Source organism: Chrysemys picta, chromosome 22 (genome assembly GCF_011386835.1).
Source record: "Chrysemys picta bellii isolate R12L10 chromosome 22, ASM1138683v2, whole genome shotgun sequence".
Classification (NCBI taxonomy): domain Eukaryota; kingdom Metazoa; phylum Chordata; order Testudines; family Emydidae; genus Chrysemys; species Chrysemys picta.
Window position 1 is genome coordinate 7,641,418 of NC_088812.1, and position 22,599 is coordinate 7,664,016.

The window sequence follows — 22,599 nt, forward strand, 5'->3', positions numbered from 1 at the left end:
GCTTCTGGGTACACGTCTGGCTCTGCTGATTTGTCGACGACGAACGCCAACCCCATGTCCCCGCACCAGACTGCTGGAACTCAGGGTGCCTCAGGGAAGCCTGGGGCTGGGCTGGCAATGCCAGTCACAGCACATGGCCCCTCACAGCGCTGCCCTCCAGGGAGCTTGTGGCAGTGGGAGGGTCCCTCGAGCTAGCAGCTGCGCCCCCTAGAGGCCAGAGGAGAGCATGGCTGCCTGCCCGAGCGGAAGCTCAAGCAATAGGAGACCGGGACAAATTCAAGAACGTTTTTGCCCAATTCTGCTCCCTTGGGGCCCCTCTGGCCCAGGACACCCAGTGGCTGACTAGGGCCCAGGCTGGGGTTCAGACGGGTCAGTGTGATGGGCCCCCCCACCCTGTGCCCAAGCCCCAGAGCCCAACGCTCCTGGCTCCTGCTGCAGCCGCTCCTGCCGCTCACTCTGGAGGCCCCGGTTCGATCCCCAGGAGGGCGGCGCTCACCCGTGCTGCTGCCCCCCTCATTCCCCAGCCGGGCTGAGCCCCCGCAACACGCCCTGCAGTCAGTGGAGTTGGCTGCTCGGCCCTTAATGCCCTGCTCTGTCCCAGCCCCCCCAGGACAATGTGGAAGCCCCGTTACCGTCACAGATCTCCGTTGTGTCATTGAAGAAGCGATTCCCATGTGGCTGGTATCCATCCAGGCAGGTGCAGTGGGTGTTGTTCACACACTTGGCGTTTGCTGTACATAGCATATGGCTGTTGCAGTCCCCAGTGGTACCTGCAGGGGTGGGAACAGCTGGGCAGGGTCAGCCAGTGCAGAGCAGGTCCCCCCCCCCCCCCCCCCACACACACACAGTGCGATCGACTCCTTTCACACGCCCCATTCGCTGATTTTCGTCCCTGGGCGCCTGGCAAACACTCCGACACCATCCACCGCCTGGCAACAAGCTGCCCTCGGCTGCACAGGGGCCTTGGCTCCCCGGGGAGCCCCCGGCACAGACAGTCAGAGCCGCCGGAGCCGGGCATCGGTTCAAGTGAAAGGTTTTCCATCTCACCCAATTTTTCTCCTTTTTGTTGCTGTCTCATTAGCATCAATTTCAAACCCAAACCTTGTTTCAAACCGGAAAACGGGAATTGTTCATTTTGAAAATTATTTCATCTCCCCCCCCCCCCCCCCCGCACAATTTTTTCCCCAAGTAAAACCAAACATTCCTCTGAACCGAATTGGCATTTTTTGGCAAAATGGTTCCTTGGGAAATTCCTGCACGGATCTGCCCCTCACTCCAGCCCCCAGTGTAGAGACCTGGGCCCCAGTTTCTATTCTCTGCTGGCCACGGGGCTGGGAAGGGAAGGGGAGGGCTACACAGGGGCCTTCTCCTCTCCCCTGCACACACCCACCGTGCTCTATAAACCCACCCCAAGACGCCCTCGCCAAGGGGCTGCTCCCGGCTCACCAGACCCCTGACTCTGCTCTCCTTCCACCAGGGAAAGGGACCGGAGGGGGCGGAGGCCGGAGACCCTGGGCAGCCGGAAGCGCTGGGGAAGGTTAGCCAGGAGGAGTCAGCCTTACCTTGTATGCCATGATTCTGGGCCACGGTGCCCCCCAGGCACAGGGCGATGCAGAGCCCTGGAAGGCAGAGACAGGGTAAGGCACCATGGGCAGATGATAACCGCCACTCAGCTGCACACACCCCCAGCCGCCCCCGTCCTGCCAACAGAGCCCTGCTATTTTTGCGCCCGAGGCAAGAATATAAAATTGCGCCCTCCCCTCTCCATATAATTTCATAGTAGTTACTTTGTAAAAAAAAAGAAAAATACGTAAATAACAAGAATAATAATGATAATAGAACATTTATTTATTTTAATCATATGAGCCGCGTACAAAATCAACCAATACATATAAGGTGTGCATCATAGTGCATCATGAACTGTGGGGGTCGCAGTCGGGGCTCACAGCTTGGTGCAGGGGTCGGGGCTCGCAACTTCCAGCCGCGCATTGGGGTCGGGGCTCGCGACCCCCCGCATAACTGGGTCATGACCCCCCGTTTGAGAACCATGCTTTATAATTACTGTAGGGTCTATTCTATTTCTTTTCCGTTTCCATTATACATTTGTCATGACGCAATGTGCCTATTATGTGATTATAATTTTTCATAAGATAATAAGAATTACAAAACTTTATTTGTCTTTTTCTGCGCCCCTCAGCTTTGCGCGCCCAAGGCAAGTGCCTCACTCGTCTCGCCCTTGTTACAGCGCTGCCTGCCAATCCCGGGTCAATGGCCAGTCAGTGCCCTGCCGACGGTGGAATTAAAAATGCAGAAACCTGGTGCTCTGGGAAATCAGCCCCAGCAGGGATCCCTGTTCATATTTTTAACTGATTCCAGTTGAGAACTGGACTTTTTGACCATGGCAACTGGGTCTTTTATTGTGTGTATTAGCAACAAAGACCAGGAGCCCCCATTGTCAGGGCCAGATTTACACTTAGGGTGCCCCTAGGCACAGGGGCTTGGTGGTTGTCCCCCCCTGGCTTGGAGCTCCGGGGGCTCCGTCGCCTGGAGGCGTCTGAGAACTGCAGGGTGCTCCTGCTGCCCAGAAGCTCTTAACCACCGTGGGCGATGGGGGATCCCCACCACTTTTAACTTTTAGGTGTCCTGCTGCCAGGGCCCCCTCTACTCACTGCCCAGTGCCCCCCACCCCCTCTGCCCAGAGCTGCCCCATGAACTCCCCCAGAGACCCAATCTCCCAAGCGCTGCCCCCGGCCCGCACTCACTGGCCCCCCTGGGAGGTGACACTGTCTGCCGGGCATAGCAAGGAGCGCTCCAGCAGCAGGTCTGTGTGGGGCTGTCGTCCCCTCAGCCGGCCCTGCCCCCTGCTGGGATCCGAGAGTGGCAAAATTTTAATTTTTAGGTGCCCCATAGAATGCCGGCGTCCGTAGGCACATGCCTGCTGAGCCTAATCAGAAATCTGCAGCTCCTTCACTTTGACCCTCCCTACTGTAATCGGAAATCCGGCCCTGCCCATTGTGCCAGGTGCTGCCCAGAGCCGACTGAGATCAGGGCCACATCACGCTCGGTGCTGCACAGACACACAGTGAGCCAGTCTGTGACCCAAAAGGCTCATGGCAATAAGCAAAGGGAGGATGGGGAAACTGAGGCACAGCGAGGGGTAATGACTTACCCAAGGTCACCCAGTACGTCCATGAAATGGACAAACGCACCTGGAAAGGGGAAGCACCGAGGGGGGATGGGGCGAAAAGACAGCACAGGCTGCTGTTGATCTGCTTTTCACTCAGGTATTGGCCCAGATCCGCCCCCTCCTGCTGGTGTTTATTTATAGCCTGTTGCTCTGAATCATTAACCACACGCGGGTGCGAAGAACCAGATGAAAAAGGACCCAGGGCCGAGTGCCCGAGGTGATGTGCAAAGGGGAAGCACAGCAGGCTGTGGAGGCGATTGTAGCGAATGCAGCGCGGCGACGAGAGTGATGAGGAAATTGACATGGACATAGACCTCTCACAAAGTACAGGCCCCAGCAATGTGCAAATCATGGTGTTACTGGGGGAGGTTCATGCCGTGGAACGCCGATTCTGGGCCCGGGAAACAAGCACAGACTGGTGGGACCGCATCGTGTTGCAGGTGTGGGACGATTCCCAGTGGCTGCGAAACTGTCGCATGCGTAAGGGCACTTTCATGGAACTTTGTGACTTGCTTTCCCCTGCCCTGAAACTCCAGAATACCAGGATGAGAGCAGCCCTCACAGTTGAGAAGTGAGTGGCGATAGCCCTGTGGAAGCTTGCAACGCCAGACAGCTACCAGTCAGTCAGGAATCAATTTGGAGTGGGCAAATCTACTGTGAGGGCTGCTGTGATCCAAGTAGCCAACGCAATCAAAGACCTGCTGATATCAAGGGTAGTGACTCTGGGAAACGTGCAGGTCATAGTGGATTGCTTTGCTGCAATGGGATTCCCTAACTGTGGTGGGGCGATAGACGGAACCCATATCCCTATGTTGTCACCAGAGCACCAAGCCACCAAGTACATAAACCGCAAGGGGTACTTTTCAATGCTGCTGCAAGCCCTAGTGGATCACAAGGGACGTTTCACTAACATCAACTTGGGATGGCCGGGAAAGGTACATGATGCTCGCGTCTTCAGGAATTTTACAGGTCTGTTTCAAAAGCTGGAGGAAGGGACTTTCTTCCCGGACCAGAAAATAACCGTTGGGGATATTGAAATGCCTATCGTGATCCTTGGGGACCCAGCCTACCCCTTAATGCCATGGCTCATGAAGCCATACACAGGCAGCCTGGACAGTAGTCAGGACCTGTTCAGCTATCGGCTGAGCAAGTGCTGAATGGTGGTAGAATGTGCATTTGGACGTTTAAAAGCGCGCTGGCGCAGTTTACTGACTCGGATAGACCTCAGCGAAACCAATATCCCCATTGTTATTGCTGCTTGCTGTGCGCTCCACAATATCTGTGAGAGTAAGGGGGAGACATTTATGGCGGGGTGGGAGGTTGAGGCAAATTGCCTGGCCGCTGATTACATGCAGCCAGACACCAGGGCAGTTAGAAGAGTACAGCAGGGCGCGGTGCGTATCAGAAAAGCTTTGAAAACCAGTTTTGTGACTGGCCAGGCTATGGTGTGAAAGTTCTGTTTGTTTCTCCTTGATAAACCCTCCCCCACCCCGGTTCACTCTACTTCCCTGTAAACTAACCACCCTCCCCTCCCCCTTTCGAGCACCGCTTGCAGAGGCAATAAAGTCATTGTTACTTCACATTCATGCATTCTTTATTAATTCATCACACAACTAGGGGGATAACTGCCAAGGTAGCCCGGGAGGAGTGGGGGAGGAGGGAATTAAAAGGACACACTGCAGTTTAAAACTTTAAAACTTTAACACTTATTGAAGCCCAGCCTTCTGATGCTTGGGCAATCATCTGGGGTGGAGTGGCTGGGTGGCCGGAGGCCCCCCCACTGCATTCTTGGGCATCTGGGTGAGGAGGCTATGGAACTTGGGGAGGAGGGCTGTTGGTTACACAGGGGCTGTAGCGGCGGTCTCAGCTCCTGCTGCCTTTCCTGCAGCTCAACCATACGCTGGAGCATTTCAGTTTGATGCTCCAGCAGCCGGAGTATCGACTCTTGCCTTCTGTCAGCAAACTGACGCCACCTATCCTCTTCAGCCCGCCACTTGCTCTCTTCAGCCCACGACTCAGCCCACCACCTCTCCTCTTGTTCATATTGTGCTTTTTTGCACTCTGAAATTGACTGCCTCCACGCATTCTGCTGTGCTCTGTCAGCGTGGGAGGACATCTGGAGCTCCGAGAACATACCATCCCGAGTCCGCCGTTTTCTCCTTCTAATCTTCACTAGCCTCTGCGAAGGAGAAACATTTGCAGCTGGTGGAGGAGAAGGGAGAGGTGGTTAAAAAAGACACATTTTAGAGAACAATGGGTACACTCTTTCACGTTACATTTTGCTGTTCACATTACACAGCCCATGTGCTTTCGTTACAAGGTCGCATTTTTCCTCTTATACTGAGTGCCTGCCGGTTTTGTGTGAGAGATCACTCACGCAGTGCCGGGCAACAGAATTCGGCTTGCAGGCAGCCATGGTAAGCCACAGTCTTTTGGCTTTTTTAACCTTCATAACGTGTGGGAATGGTTTCAAACAGCAGCGCCCTTATTTCCCATACCAAGCACCCGTTGGGTTGGCCATTTAAAATGAGTTTGCAATGTAAAAGGAGGGGCTGCGGTTTCTGGGTTAACATGCAGCTCAAACCCAACTACCCCCCAACACAACCAATTCTCTGGGATGATCACTTCACCCCTCCCCCCCACCGTGTGGCTAACAGCGGGGAACATTTATGTTCAGCCGAGCAGGAATGGGCACCTCTGAATGTCCCCTTAATAAAATCACCCCATTTCAACCAGGTGACCGTGAATGATATCACTCTCCTGAAGATAACAAAGAGAGATAAGGAGTGGATGTTGTCTGCATGCCAGCAAACAACGGGGCCATACGCTGCCATGCTTTGTTATGCAATGATTCCACACTACGTGCTACTGGCCTGGCGTGGTAAAGTGTCCTAGCATGGCGGACGGGATAAGGCAGCCCTCCCCAGAAACCTTTTGCAAAGGCTTTGGGAGTACATGAAGGAGAGCTTTCTGGAGATGTCCCTGGAGGATTTCCGCTCCATCCCCATTCACGTTAACAGACTTTTCCAGTAGCTGTACTGGCCGCGATTGCCAGGGCAAATTAATCATTAAACACGCCTACTTTTAAATCATGTGTAATATTTACAAAGGTACACTCACCAGAGGTCCCTTGTGTGCCCTCAGGGTTTGGGAGCACGCCTTGGGTGAGTTCGGGGGTTACTGGTTCCAGGTCCAGGGTGATAAACATATCCTGGCTGTTGGGGAAACCGGTATCTCCGCTTCCTTGCTGTGAGCTATCTTCATTGTCTTCATCATCATCTTCCTCATACTCCGAACCCACTTCCCTGTTACGTGATTCTCCATTGATGGAGTCAAAGCACATGGTTGGGGTAGTGGTGGCTGCACCCCCTAGCATGGCATGCAGCTCCGTGTAGAAGCGGCATGTTTGCGGCTCTGCCCCGGACCTTCAGGTTGCCTCTCTGGCTTTGTGGTAAGCTTGCCTTAGCTCCTTAATTTTCACGCGGCACTGCTGTGCGTCCCTGTTATGGCCTCTGTCCTTCATGGCCTTTGAGACTTTTTCTAATATTTTGCCATTTCATTTACTGCTACAGAGTTCAGCTAGCACTGATTCGTCTCCCCATATGGCGAGCAGATCCCGTACCTCCCGTTCGGTCCATGCTGGAGCTCTTTTGCGATCCTGGGACTCCATCATGGTTACCTGTGCTGATGAGCTGATGAGCTCTACGTGGTCATCTGTGCTCTCCACGCTGGGCAAACAGGAAATGAAATTCAAAAGTTCGCGGGGCTTTTCCTGTCTACCTGGTCAGTGCATCTGAGTTGAGAGTGCTGTCCAGAGCGGTCACAATGAAGCACTGTGGGATAGCTCCTGGAGGCCAATAACGTCTAATTTCATCCACACTACCCCAAATCCGACCCGCAAAGGCCGATTTTAGCGCTAATCCCCTTGTCGGAGGTGGAGTAAAGAAACCGGTTTAAAGGGCCCTTTAAGTCAAAAAAAAGTCTTCGTCGTGTGGACGTGTCCAGGCTTAATTTGATTTAATGTTGCTAAATTCGATCTAAACTCATAGTTTAGACCAGGTCTTAGTCCTGCCCTGAGAGAGGACGTGTTGGCTATTCGGGCTCTTTAGAACAGGGGCAGCAGCAGGACCTGTTCCTAGGCAGCCCCAGCCTTGCTGGGACACACCCCTCCCCACCCGGGGCGAAGGGCTTTGGCCCCTTGGAGGCCTTTCTTCTGAGATAATCCATTGGTGCAGAGGCAGAGCTAGGAATAGAACCCAGGAGTCCTGACGCCTACCCCTGCTCTAACCACTAGACCCTACTCCCCTCCCCTCCGAGCTGGGGATAGAACCCAGGAGTCCTGGCTCCCAGCCCCCACTCTAACCTCTAGACCCCATTCCACTCATCCCAGAGCTGGGACGGAACCCAGGAGTCCCGATGCCCAGCTTGGAAGCAGGGCCAAACTCATTTCATACAATGCCTGCCAGCCATTTTTAGTCTCCACCATCATGGGCTAGACTGGAGCACAGGGTTCCTGATCCCCAAGGCCAGGCCAGCCCCACAACATCTTCCCCCACCCCCATCGAACCTTTGTGTCCACAGAGCAGCACTGCACAGCCTCAGCCACTAGGGGGCACCACAGCCCCACATCAAGGCCCCAGCCCCAGTGTCCATGCTGGGCTGGGTCTGGTCCCTCAATTGTCCCCCAAGTCTTCATAGTGTCTTAGGAGGATAATTACCCACACGCTAGATACATGCACCGCACACGCTAGTGTTCACATGCACCGCACACTCCGGCATGCACACAAACGTGCAGATGTGTGCTCACGTTTGTGAACAAGTACAGATGTACATACTGGGGTGCCCACACCCACGCATGGGCACACCCGTGTGCCACACACTCATGCGTGGGCACAGAGGGGGGGGAGGGATAGTTCAGTGGTTTGAGCATTGGCCTGCTAAGCTGAGGGTTGTGAGATCAATTCTTGAGGGGGCCATTTAGTGAGCTGGGGCAAAAATCTGTCTGGGGAATGGTCCTGCTTTGAGCAGGGGGTTGGACTAGATGACCTCCCACCGTGAAGAGCTGTCGTGACTCTGCCCAGAGAGGAGTGATCGTGGGCCCCTGCCCCCTCTGCCCCCCCAGGGACATGGCCAGAATCCCCCATGCAGCCCGGGCCCCCCCAGCCCGAGTGCAACCCTCTTAGCAGGGAATCAGTCCTCCCCCACCCCTGAGTATCCCACAGCCAGAGCTCCCGTCCCGCTCACCACAGCGCCCCCTGCTGGGTCAGCCCAGGATTGCAATAATGATACTCCAGCACTTTAACCAGGGCTTGCTGCTGCTGCCCCTGGAGTCCCGGGTAGCTGGCGGGAGCCGGGGTGTCGCACCACCCCCCAGCAGAGACACCCCTGGCTGTTTGGGGGGCGGGCGGGGAGCTGAGCAAGGAAAGTTTGGGAGCGGGCTGGGGGGCAGGATTGGGCCCTTGCCGAGCAGACGGGGGTGGGGAGGTGAACAAGAGAGGAGCAGGGTGAGGGGCAGTGACCCAGAGTCCAGGAGACACGCCCAGATCCGTCTGCAGGCCTGCGCGGGGTCACCCCAGGGAGGAATCTGACCCACAGCCTGGGTACAGGAGAGGCCACGTTAACTCCTGGAGTGCCTGGGGGGGTACGGTGGGGGAGCAGCACCCAGATAAGACCTTTCATCCCCAAGGGACCCCTGGCACTTGGCACCATCAGCCCGGGGGGTGCAGGGTGGGGGGCATAGTCTCCTCTCACTTCCACCAGGAGTCACCCCATTGTAAACCAGGCCCAGTTACCGCCACCTGTACAGAAGCTCTTAGTTCTCCTATCCCATGTGGGGGTGTAAATCTGGAGTAACCCTGCTGTGAAATGGTGTAATTGAGGGATGTGCCCTCCCGCCTACCTGCATGGACTGTCAGAGACCACCCCTTACACAGCCCCATTGGTACCATCCCAGCCCCGAGAATGCCCCGCTCCTGAGGTCAGGCTGGGGAGTGGAATCAGAGCCGCCCCCCACCTCCAGGGCGCTGGAGGAACAGAGGCTGGCGCTGAGAAATGATCTCAGGACAAACGGGTGATTCTCCCCCTGACGCAATGGAAAGGGCCCGACTCCTGCAGCTGCGGCCCCAGAGAAAGTGCAGACAGTCCCCGTCTCTGCCCTCCTCCATGCTGGACAGACGTGCGCTTGTCCTAGGGCTCTGGATCAGAGCCACCGCAGAGCCAGGCTGCTGGCGGGAGGGAGGGATCTGGGCTGCCGTCAGCCTGGGCCCAAACTCTGGGGCAGCAGCACATCCCAAGGGGGGAGGGGCTGGGCTGACGGGGGTGGGGGGCTGCTCTGGGAATGGACTATGGAAAAATGACACACACACACACACACACACACGTGTGTGTCAGGCAAATCCACGGACTGGAGTGACAGGCACACAACGCTCTCAGCGCTGGCATGAACACACTCCAACCGGCAGAGCCAGCCCAGCTACCGGCGGACAAGCCGAACTCTCATCCGGATCCAGCATTGTCAAACTGAATTGTTAGCCCCAGCTCAGTCGGCTGCACCTGCGCAGACCCGGGGGAGGGCATTAGGGGCACAGAGAGCACCATGGGGGGCGGGAGGGGAGCAAGGCCATGCAGGGGTCACCAAGGGCAGGATTTCCCTCATAGACCCTTGTCACAATGCACAAAGCTAGCACAGGGGTGACTGACTCCCCCCGATCTGTTTACTGAGTGGCCCTCCCAGCAGCCGCCCCACTGCAGGATAACAACCTTCTCCTCTGCATGCCGACGGCGCTCCCCCCTTAGCCCACCCCGCTGGGCTGCTCTGCTCTGTGCTGGAGCTGGACTCTAAGAAACAAGAACGGAGCCTCCTGGGGCCACAAGTGGTTAAGATGACAGAGCCTTGGGGGCTGGGATGGGGGCCAAGGCCCCGCCCCCATTTCTTGGCCTGCAGCTCCCCAGAGGCAGCCTGCACAGCTGGGTTGATTTAGCTCCGCACAGTTTGAGCTTCGTTTCTCAGGCAGGCTCAGCTGTGGTTTCTTCAGGAATCTGCTGCCCCCGGGGTGTCCCCCTTCCCCTGACGCACACGCGATCCCGGCAGTGGGCGCCGCTTCCCAGAAGAGGCCGGAAATGCCAGCGAAGTCCCCCCAGCGCTGGGGGCTGGTGGCCGGCGGCCATGGCTGGTCAATCTCTCTCTAGGCTTTCTGGGGGTCCATGAACCCCAATCCCTGGTGTGCAGGCAGGAGCCCAGACCGGCTGCTGCTCAAATTCCAACCCAGGAGCTGCTGGCTGGGACCAGCTGGGGGCCGTCTGCAAGGGACTCATGGCGTTCCCACCCCCGGCCGAGCAGCCATGGCCCCAGGGGCCCGCAGGCCCCCAGCAACACCCCCGCTCTCGTGCAATAACACATGCAGGGCTGGGCTGGCCCCTGTGCTGAGACGGGACCAGTTCTTTCTAGCCCATCCCTGTAGAGGTGTAAGCAGAGTCAGGATGAGCTCTACCCTGACATCTGGTGCTGAATTATGGCGAGTGTGGGAAAAAACTTCAGGGGCTGATCTTGTTTGCATAGGCACACCCTCCCCGCCTAGCATGAGCCCATGGCAGCCCAAAATGGTCACTTTGGCTGATGTGGGATCTCCAGTTTCTCTGTTATTGGGGCAGGAGGAATAAAGTGTTGTTACCCTGATTATGTGAATCAAGGACAATGAAACTGTTTTATGACAAAGGGACTCACCATCATCTTAGTAGCACTCGCTAGACAAGGGACAACTCCCAGGGAATTGAAAGATGCTGGGGGGATGGGAATGGGAATGGGAATGGGAATGGGAATGGGAATGGGAATTTGTATTCGTATTCCATTTTGTGCGTTCTGTTTTGAAGCTATGAAACAGTAATTACACTTCTTTTTTTCTTCACTGTTGAATAGTAAAGCTAATTTTGATTTCATTCAGAGTTTAGTTACAAGCTGTTATGCTGAATTCACTTTGGGCCACTGGTGCACCAGCACTGGGGCTCTCCTACTACAAGCTGAAATCACTGTGTGCTGTGTTAACCAGTGTGGGGCCTAAAGGTTTATTGTTAAGTAGCTGGTAGAGTGGAGTACTTTGCAGGATGATTGGAGCGGCCCACAGGATGGTGAGCAGAGGGGAGCAGTTGGTGGGATGGCTGGAGTGGCTCATGGGATAGCTGGAGGAGTGGAGCTGGTGGAGTGGAGTTGTTGAAGGCTGCAGCAGAACCCCATGGAGAGGTGGAGCAGTCGGCCTTGGACCATGTAAGGTGCCCCTTTCTCCCACCCCATTTCCACCCAGGCTGGGGAGGGGGGAGGTTGATAAGACTCTGCAGATAAACTTTTGAACTCTGGGACTGTACTGACCAGGGACAGAGACTTTTGGGTGATTCTTGGGTTGCTGGACTCAAGAGACTTTTGGGGTTTTGGACTTTTGGGACTTTGGGGGTGGGTCTTTTGCTCGTGGTTTCTGTTATGCATCCTGTATGTGGTGTTTTCCCAATTTAAGGCTGATGTTGTTTATCTCATGTTATTAAACATTTTATGCTACACTCAGACTCCGTGCTTGCGAGAGGGGAAGTATTGCCTCTTAGAGGCGCCCTGGGGGTGGTATGTAATTGTCCCAGGTCACTGGGTGGGGGCTTGAGCCGGTTTTGCATTGTGTTATTGAAACAGAGCCCCTAGATACTGAACCCGGCCCTTATTGCTGCCAACTCAGATGGGCAGAAGGGTTACATAAGTAATAAGAGTGTGATATCCAAACCAGACACTGGTTTGTAGAACAGTGTGAATCCACTGGCATAACTGGAGTGACTATGGATTTATGTAGAGGGGCAATAAGAAGAGGATCGGGCCAGATTTTTGAGAGCTGGGCTCCCACCACTAACAATGGAGACTTTCCCTGCCCTCGCTTTCCTTCCCACCGAGCAGAATGCCGGGCGCTGGACACGTGGGCAGAGCTAGATGCCGGCTGACGAAATCTGCTCCACAGGGGCGGCGAGTTATATGGGCCCACTGGTCCCACATTCCCAGCCGTACACCGAGCAGCGACTCCCCGGCCCGGCGTTTCCAGCCGAGCAGATGCTGAGAGCCCCCTCCATGCACCTGGCCTAGGCGGGGGCGGCAGCAGCTGATGCAGCGCCCCCTCCCCCCACGCAGGTGCCTTTGGAAAGTCCCTGCTCCTCTAAAGAGGCAGGAAACTCACTGCACTTCCCCCCCTCAGGAGCCCAATCTTGCTGCTGCTTCAAACCACAGCCCTGTGCTGGGAGCCCTGCTCTAACCACTACACCACACTGCCCTGCCAGAGCTCGGGCTAGATATAGGAGCCCTGGCTCCCAACATCTCTTGTGCTAACCGCTACACCACACTGCCCTCCCAGACCTGGGGCTAGATCCAGAAGCCCTGGCTCTCCCCCACCCACCAGTTCCTTCTCAAAGTGGACACTTCCACCACTCTTCTTGGAATCAACCCCTGACTTTCTGGGCAAGTCCCCAGCTGATGTAAACTGGCCTAGCCCCCCCACACTCGATACTGTATCTGCATTTCTGCCCAGCCCCCGCATCTCACAATGGGGGCCTGATCCCCCAGGAGGGCCCGATCCACCACTGATCTGCCCCTTGTGTCATCACTTCCACCAGCGGCAAGCAGGGGCGGAGTCTGCGCTGCTGCCATGGTGACCAGGGAGAATTTAAACACCCCCCCCCCCCCCGCTGGCTCATGCTCACTCTGCCCAGGTGCCAGCCCTGGCACAAGACGAGCGGGTTTTTAGAGGGGAGGAGGAGAGGTTACGGGACCCGTCATTTTCCCAGACCTCTCACCATTTCCCCACAACTCATCACCCGCCTTTCGGTTTTCCTCTTGATTTCAAAATCAGCCGTGCAATGCCTCACCCAGCAAAACAGTGCTCACCTCCCCCCACGCCAGGTTAACTCATCTGCCAACTCCCCCCCAAGATAGGAGGCGCCCCTCCCCCAACCCACAGCCCCTCTCTCCCCCCGCAACTCCTGAAGATATAACCAGTCCCCACCCCGACCCCCAGCCAGCCATTTCTCCCAAAGCTCTGGGTCCCGATACAGGAGACAAAGGGCGTCACGGCGCTGCCGACACTTGCGATTTTACCACCGGACTAGTGACAATTGTTGCTTTTCTTAAAGCCCCAGCTTCTGGACTCCTGGGATTGAGGATCTGGGCTCACATTAAAAGTAAGTTTCTAACCCTCCTGATGGCAGAGTGAAGCTCAGAAATGTGACACCCCCCACAGGGCTACGAGACCACAAGGAACCCAACGTTCTGATCTCACTATCTTCTTCAAGCCACTCATGATTTTCGAGGGCCTGTCTCAATGCTTCAAGGCTTGGGGCAGCAAGGCTGGAGATAGTATTACGTGTATTATGGTAGCGCTTAGCCTGGGACTGGGTCCCCAATGTACCAGAAAGATGGCCCCTGGCAAAGAGGAGACAGGCCAGCCCTAAAGCGCTACATGGACATTCACAGCCCACATGGCTCCACCTGCTGAGAAAGGCGCTGCCACCAGCCCCATTTTACAGGTGGCGAAACTGAGGCACTGAGCGACAACTCACCCAATGTCTCAGAGCAAATGCCAGCTGGGAATAGAACCCAGGAGTCCTAGCTCCCAGCCCCATTGGCTCTTTGCTCCATATTATCACCCCCGCCCTTCTCCCCTCCCTCAAATGCAAAAAACAAAGCCACTGATCAAACAAATGCCTGGCACCAATTCTACTGTCACACACACAAGCCACAGCTTGTATTTATTAGCCATACTGCTGTGGCACCACGACCCCATTGTACCAAGCTCGGCACCTACAAACCTTGGCATCGATTCGAGAGCCAATGACCCAAACAGATAAGCCAAGTGAAGGACCATTTGTCCCATTTTACTGCTGTGGAAACTGAGGCACAGAGCGATTCAGTGCCAGAGCTGAGAATTGAAGCTGGATTTTCCCCCTGCCAGTGTAGCCCCTGAACCACTCGGGCACCTGTGCCACACAGCACCTGCCAGCTGGGCTGTGCCACACAGATCTAAGGAGGCATCAAAGATAACAGCAGCTACAGGAGCTCAAACTCCCCCTGGATCCAATCCTGAGCCCATCGCACCAGCAGGACAGCGCCTGCCTCCAACGGGAGCTGAGTTGGAACATGCAGGGCAGGATCCAGCCCCCAGCTGGGGATCCACGTGCCAAACTTGGGCACCAAAAATCTGGCCCCTAAATCCACATCAAGGCTCCTAAGATAGCTGGCCTGGCTGGCTGGTTCTGCCCAGATTCTGCAGGATCTGGGAATGCTCGTTATTAAGTGGATTATGGTAGCGACTCTCAGCCCCGACCAAAATTGAGGCCCTATTGTGCCAGGGGCTGCACAGATCCCAGCCAAGATCAGGGTCCCCATCGACCCATAGCGAGAGACGGCACCTGCCCCAAAGGGCTCCCAGTCTCAATGGATGGAAGGCAAGTGGGGAAACTGAGGCACAGAGCAGGGACGTGACTTGCCAGATCCGTGGAAAGAACCCAGGTGTTCTGACTCCCACACCAACACTCTGTCCACTAGTAGACGACACTGCCTGCCTACGAATCGCAGCCTCTTTGTAAGTGACCCTTCTCATTTCAGGAGCCTAAGTCTGGATTAAGAACAGGAGTACTTGTGGCACCTTATAATATTTATTATGCTCTAATAAATTTGTTAGTCTCTAAGGTGCCACAAGTACTCCTGTTCTTTTTACGGATACAGACTAACACGGCTGCTACTCTGAAATAAGTCTGGATTGAAAACCAGACCCGCCAAAGCTCTGGGAAGATGGGTGGGCACAGACCCAGGGCAGCTCTGATGTCTCCCTCTCCCTCCCTCCTTCCCCAGAGGGCGGCTGGACAGGCAGGGCCAAGTAGGGCAAGGAATGCTTCATTTTATTAAACACTTGGCACAACATGGACAGAAATATTTCTGAAAACGAGGCTTCTCTGCTGGCGTCACAGGCGTGGCACCCCCCCGGGACGTAGGACGCACAGGGTGGGGGAGGGGGGCGGCACTGAGCACCCAACAGGATCTAGCCCTTTGTACAGCCAGCCACTTAGACAAGAACTCACGACCAACACCTCTCCCGCAGCTGTGGGGATAGAACCCAGGAGTCCAGGCCCCCAGCCTCCTTTACTCTAGCCACTAGACCCCACTCCCCTCCCAGAGTAGGGATAGAACCCAGGACTCCTAGGTTTGCTTTTTGCCCTGAAGGCGTCTAAAGCCCGGCAACATAGGCGCCGACTCCGTGGGTACTCCGGGCCTGGAGCACCCACAGGGAAAAATTGGTGGGTGCTGAGCACCCACCGGCAGCTCGTCGACCCACCCTGTCCAGCCCCGGCCCGCCCCGCCTCCGCTCCCCCTCCCCCTCCCCTGAGCGTGCTGCCGCATCCTTCCTCTCCCCCCCCCCTCCCAGCGCTTGCGCCACCAAACAGCTGATTCGCGCAAGCCTGGGAGGGAGGAGGAAGGAGGAGGAATGCGGCACGCTTGGGGAAGAGGCGGGGCCAGGGCGGGGATTTGGGGAGGGATCCAATGGGGCAGGCAGGGGGTGGAATCAGGGCAGAGTTGGGGGTGGTGGGGGCGAGCACCCACCAACGCCAACAAAAGTTGGCACCTGTGCCAAGCAAATGCTCCTTTAAGTGAAAGACATAAGAACATAAGAACGGTCCTACTGGGTCAGACCAAAGGTCCATCTAGCCCAGTATCCTGTCTGCCGACAGTGGCCAGTGCCAGGTGCCCCAGAGGGAATGAACAGAACAGGTAATCACCAAGTGATCCATCCCCTGTTGCCCATTCCCAGCTTCTGTCAAACAGAGGCTAGAGACAGCATCCCTGCCCATCCTGGGTAATAGCCATTGATGGACCTCCATGAATCTATCTAGTTCTTTTTTGAACCCTGTTATGGTCTTGGCCTTCATCACATCCTCTGGCAAGGAGTTCCACAGGTTGACTGTGCATTGTGTGAAGAAATACTTCCTTTTATTTGTTTTCAACCTGCTGCCTATTAATTTCATTTGGTGACCCCTAGTTCTTGTGTTATGAGAAGTAGTAAACAACACTTCCTTATCTACTTTCTCTACACCAGTCATGATTTTATAGACCTCAATCATATCTCCCCTTAGCTGTCTCTTTTCCAAGCTGAAAAGTCCCAGTCTTATTAATCTCTCCTCATACGGAAGCCGAAGACTTCGAAGACTCCAAAGCAAAGGACCCCGACCCACATTCCAACCCGCCCCCTCCCCCTCCAGCCTCCCCTGAACCCCGGGACACCAGGCACCCAGCTCCTGATGCTGCAGCTCCCAGCTCCGAGGTGGATCCCACGCTCCAGCACCACCCACAGACCAAAGGGGACACGACTGCAGATGCATCAGTGGCAGGTGGGGGTGGGGAAGGTGACCCTGGAGCTTCCCCCACCCCCAAGGATCAGATCAAGTCTCGATGCAGCTTGGAAGGGGAGTTGACTGGACCCAGGTTGATCCGTGATCAGAATAGCTGGGAAGGGGGGAGGCATTTGGGACACCTCCATCTGGGATGTACTGACACTGCAGGCCAGGGCTAGACTTGGCCTTGTCTCCAATGGGGGCAGGATCAGGCCCAGAGAGGGGCAGAGCCAGGACACATGCAGGCAATTGCATCCAGCCTTCTGTCCTGTCATTAACCACTCAGGACTCGTCTGAGGGTTCGGAGGGGCAGCCCACAGACAACACCAGCACCCCCCACCCCCGCTCTGATAGGGCCTCATACACAACGATTCCCCCCTGGGGGAAATGCAAGGCCTGATCACCCCAAAAGGGTCCCCAAAAGGCTTTCAAACCTGGTCCCGGTGCCTCTCAATTTCTGGTGTTATAGCTGATACACCCCGGACAGCAGGGGAAATCAGTTACCAAACCCTGCTTCTGTAGCCTGAGGGAACAGGGTCTAGTACTTAGAGCTGGGGGGGTTGGATGTCAGGACACCTGGGTTCTATTCCCAGCAGGGAGTGGGGTCTGGTGGGTTAGAGGAGGGGAGTTGGGATCCAGGACTCCTGGGTTCACTCCCCAGCACCAGAACCATCTTGCCAGGAGCCTGGATAAACCACCTGGCCTCTATGTCAAAGAAGGATCATCTCTCTCTGGAGTACAAGCCAGAATAGGACAACCTGTGACCCTCCCCCCGAGTAACACGCTGCTCCCCAGGGTGTCAGAGACGAGCCCAGCCCAGCCGGACATAGAGCACAATCCTCTATTGCCCTGGACAGCCCAGCAGATCCCTGCCCCGCCAGACACAAGTGTCCTGGTCCCATTCACACCAGCACGGGATCCAGGAGTCACTCCACTGGAGTCACACAAGGGGAAACTTGTGGGAGCAGAATCGGGCCCAGTTGCTCCAGATTTCCAGCAGAGGAGGGGAGAATCAGCCCCCGCCGGCACTGGCTGGGCCCGATCCTGCCTCACTCGGTCACAGCACTTTAAAGGCAGCGGGTGTCAATGAGCATCACGCCCCTGGAGTCCAGGCAGCAAAATTCACCAACCTGGGCCCCGCCCCCGGGGATTTACACCACAGTAACTGGCGTCAGAATCGGGCCCATCCCCCACGGGCCCCAGCTCCGCTCCAGCCCCTGGACTCGGAGCCCAGCCCGCGGGGATCCCAGCTCTACCGGTGGCCAGAGCCCGCCAGCAGCCACGGCGGAGCGACACCGGAGTCACTCCCCCTGATTTACACCCGGGGAACCGAGCTTAGCAACGTGCCCGGGAAGCAGGAGCCCGGGCCGAGCACATGGTGGAACCGGGCGGCGGGGCCGGAATCGGGGGCTCACCAAGGGGCAACAGGCGGCGAGCCGGGTCCATGCTGCGGGGCAAGGGAGTCCAGCGAGCAGCGAGCACCGATCTGCAGCCAAAGGGCAGTGCCCTCGAGCAGGGCCGGCTCTATGGCGGGAGGGGGCCCCGCCCTGGAAGGCTGGGATCGGAGGGGGGGAGTTATTCTCTGCTTAGCAGACAGGGCTGGGGTTCGCGATCTGGCGGGGAGGGAGGACAGCGGGATCTGGGGAGGGAAAGGGAGGGTTGTGTGTGGGAAGATGGGAGGGGGAGAGCTCAGGGGAAGGGGAGCCATGGGGGTGTCAGAAAAGGGGGGCAGCTGACAGGCAGGTCCGGGCAATATTTTAACCAGGGGCTCCCACTAAATGACAGACCCCGGTCTGGGCTGAGCCCCCATCCCAGGGGGGCTCGCGGGGGCGGGGCATGGATTTGGTTCCCCTTTACACAGCTGCCCCCGACCATACAGCGACATGGGGCAATCGGGGCCCCCCGGGGGCTGCTACAGCGGGTGTCTGCCCAAGTCCCGAGGTGCAGACGGGTGCAGAAGGAGCCCCCCTTCCTGGGGTTAGCACTAGGGGAGACCAGAGGGAGAGGTGCCTGAGGAACACCTGAAGACGGGATGGTGCAGTGGGCTGGACGGGTGTGCATGGGGCTGGAGGGTGGTGGGGAAGGCGGGCGGAGTGGGTGAGTGGATAGAGGGGTGTGTAGGGGATTGAGGGAGGTTAGCTGGGAGGGAGGGGTTTGGTGTATATGAGGATATCTGCTTTGGAGACCAACGTGCTGGGCTCCCATCCAATCTGACATACCACAGACACTGTTCTAAACTCCTCAGGCCCGGGAGACCCTTCTTTGGACCAGAGACACCCCTACCCCTGGACGCATCCCCTGAGATGCCCCCAGGAATGACCCAGCAGGGCCCGTACCAGCCCGGCCCCCAGCCCCAAGCTTATCTCCACCCCATGCTACCACTGCTCCTGTCTGTGCTGCCCCCCCATACACCCCTGTTGTCACCCCTCGTGCCCCCTGGAACGCAGCCCCAGCACGGTGCGGAGCCCAGATTAGCAGGGTCGGGCAGCCGGGGGCTGCTTTTCCCCTTGGAGCGCAACAGCTGAAGAGCTGCCGACATTCCAGCCCAGCTGGGGCCAGATCCAAAGCCCATCCAAGTCCCGGGAACAGCCCCCCCAGTGCAGAGACATCCCGGGGCAGATCTGTGCTTGGCTGGGAGCTCACGACCTGCTCTCACCCCCACCATTACCTGTAAATCCCTTCAGCCTTGTGTTGTTAACCCGGGGAACTCCCTGCCACAGGAGAGTGGGAAAGACAAGAGCTTCACAGGATTTGGAAAGGGCAGTGATATTGATACGGGGCAATGAGACTATCCAGTGTGATGCTCTTCATGAGGAGACAGGGATGGTAAAGAAGGGACTAGAACCCACAAGTCCTGGTGCCAAGTCCCTCTGCTCTAACCACTAGACCAGGGGTGAGCAAACTTTTTGGCCCGAGGGCCACATCGGGGTGTGAAACTTTATGGAGGGCTGGGTAGGGAAGGCTGTGCCTCCCCAAACAGCCTGGCCCCTGCCCCCATCCACCCCCTCCCACTTCCCGCCCCCTAACTGCCCCCCTCAGAACTCCTGACCCATCCAACCCCCCCTGCTTCTTGTCCCCTGACCGCCCCCTCCCGGGACCCTCCGCCCCTAACTGCCCCCCCAGGACCCCACTCCCTATCCAACCCCCCCGTTTCCCTCCCCTGACCATCCCCCCCCAACCTCCGCCCCATCCAAATGCACCCTGCTCTCTGTCCTCTGACTGCCCCAAGGGGCCCCCTGCCCCTTATCCAACCCCCCTCCCTGCCCCCTTACCATGCCGCTCAGAGCAGCAGGAGCTCGCAGCCCCACCGCCCGGCCAGAGCCAGACGCACTGCGCGCATGGTGGCGTCACTGCGGGGGAAGGGGGACATCAGGGGAGGGGCCGGGGGCTAGGGACATCAGGGGAGCGGCCGGGGGCTAGGGACAGCAGGGGAGGGGCCGGGGGCTAGCCTCCCTAACCGGGAGCTCAGGGGCCAGGCAGGATGGTCGGGAGTTTGCCCACCTCTGCACTAGACCTCACTTCCCTCCTCAAGCTGAGACTAGAACCCAGGAGCCCTGACCCCCAGCCTGCTCTCACCCCACAGGCTGCCTCCTGCTTGGCAGGGTCGTGCCCTTTGGGATGTGGGGGGTGGTTCAGGTCAGATGCTGAGGCCCCGTGGCTGGAGCCCGGGGGATTGTGTCACTGTGGGGATATCCTGGCCACCCCCTGGACAGGCACCAGAAACTTCATGGAAACATTGCCCCAGAAGGAATAGGAACTGGCGGGTGAGATCAGCTGGAGGGATGGGAGGGGGGGGAATGTCCAACTGTGAGGCACCAGGCTGGGATACCAGGGACCTGTGAGTCAGGACTGAGGGGTATCAGCAAAGTTGGGGGACAGGGCTGGAATAGCGGGAGGCTGCGGGTCACAGTCATCCACCCTAAAATACTCTGCAGTGCTGGGCAGCTCTGGCACAACCCAACACCCCTTTGGAACCCCCATCAATAGACCCCAACCGCTGGTACCCCCCAAGTGTACTCTGACCCCCCCCCACCAACAGCTCAAATACACCCCATCTCCTGCACCCCCACATCCCCCCAGCCCTCTCACCACGGTATTGGGGGTCAGGCCCCAGCAGCAGGGCTCTCCCCAGCGGGAGGTTAGAGGCCGGGTGCCCGGGGCCCCGTGTCCAGTCGGGGGCAGGTTTCCTGATTGCGATTGTCATTCTGTGGAGTTCCTCAACCCCCCTCCTGCCCCAGTCGGCCCCGGGGTTTTTCCAGGGACAGTTTCATGCCAAGGGGATCAGTTTCCCCGGCGGGCCTGGATTCCGGGGGGTGGGGGTGGGAACTGGCGCTAACCCTGCTGCTCCGGAACCAGGCAATAAACCACACACCAGCCCCGGCCCCAGGGGTTCATGCTTCACTGGAGCGAGAGAGGCCGACAGTAAAGAGAGACGAGCGCCAAACGCTGCGGCTAGGCCCACGGGCCCGATCCTGAGATGGGCCCCCAGTGACTACAGAGGAGAGGGGGCGTGACCAGGGCAGTGGGGGCAGCACCCCAGCAGCACAGCGCCCCCTGGTGCCAGGCTGGGGTGTGTATGGGGACAGGGCACAGCCAGGGCAGTGGGGGCAGCACCCCCAGCAGCACAGCGCCCCCTGGTGCCAGGCTGGGGTGTCTATGGGGACAGGGCACAGCCAGGGCATTGGGGGCAGCACCCCCAGCAGCACAGTGCCCCCTGGTGCCAGGCTGGGGTGTGTATGGGGACAGGGCACAGCCAGGGCAGTGGGGGCAGCACCCCCAGCAGCACAGCGCCCCCTGGTGCCAGGCTGGGGTGTGTATGGGGACAGGGCTCAGCCAGGGCATTGGGGGCAGCACCCCCAGCAGCACAGCGCCCCCTGGTGCCAGGCTGGGGTGTGAATGGGGACGGGGCACAGCCAGGGCATTGGCGCCAGGCTGGGGATGCAGCTGGACATGTGCCCTGGCTCTGGCGGGATATCAGCTGTGTTGCCACAAGGAAGCGTTTGCGACGACTCCCGAGCTGAACAATGGACAGGAAAAGTGAAAGCGCCGACAAACCAGGGCCCTCCTCACTCGTGGGCTCCTGCTGTCGTTCTGGGGAAGTGGTTACCCTGGGCCGGCCGCAGTGCAGCACTCGGACACCCTGGCGCTGGCTCTGGGAGACGCCACTATTGTGCTGGAGCGTGGGCCGGCTCCTTCCTCTCGCACCCGTGCTCAGCCCGTGTCTGTGCCGCATGGGCAGCTCCTGCCAGGAGCTGCGGGGCGGGGAAACAGGGCATCCCACAAACGGGCCGGGGGGACGCAGTCTTGGGAAATCAGAGCCACAAATTGGAACTATCTACCCGCCCGGAGCAGGGTCTCATTTTATCCAGCATCTTCTACGTTTCTGGTGCAAATGACAGACGGGAAATAAGGGGCACATTTTTAACAGTGGGGAACGAAGCCTTGGAACAACTTACCAAGAGCCATGGTGGATTCTCCTTTGGTGGCTATATTTAGATCAAGCCTGGATGTTTTTCTAGCAGATCAGCTCCAGTTCCCACAGGAATGAAGCCGGGGAAGTACTGGGGCCTGCGTTATGCAGGCGGTCGGATGGGATGGTCACACTGGTCCCATCTGGCTTTAGAATGTACGAACGGTGCTAGGTGCTGTACAAACCCACACCCAGAAATCCAGCTGCCCATCCGTTGTAGATGAAAGGAAGGTGGAGGTTTGTGTCTCCTCGGTGCCGCATGTGGTTGTCACACCTCAGCACCTCAGAGACTCACCAGCGCAGCTTGCAAACCAGACCGTCCTCTAAAATCAGAACCACTGAGCTCTGTTCATTTGCCATCTGCCTCCCAGTCAGTTTCCAGCCCAAATTGGGTCCTGCACAAAGCATCATGGGGGGTGCCCCACTTATCCCAGTGGTCAGAGCCTCTTCCAGGATGTGGGAGATCCAGGTTCTAATCTCCACTCTGCCGGATGCAGCACAGGGATCCCAAGCAAGCACCTTATGGGATATTCAGAGGTGG

General features: G+C 57.5%; 1 protein-coding gene and 1 long non-coding RNA gene across 2 annotated transcripts in view; both read right to left on the reverse strand.

Annotated features, from left to right (window-relative positions):
* Nucleotides 1-22,599, reverse strand: part of LOC122172613 (adhesion G protein-coupled receptor E5-like) — a 78,753-nt gene that overhangs the window by 23,070 nt on the left and 33,084 nt on the right. The window lies entirely within an intron of this gene.
* Nucleotides 592-18,046, reverse strand: LOC135977105 (uncharacterized). Its single transcript, XR_010594456.1, has 3 exons — nucleotides 18,004-18,046; nucleotides 1,563-1,619; nucleotides 592-770 (listed from the first exon to the last, which is right to left on the reverse strand). It is a non-coding gene; the product is annotated as an uncharacterized LOC135977105 (long non-coding RNA).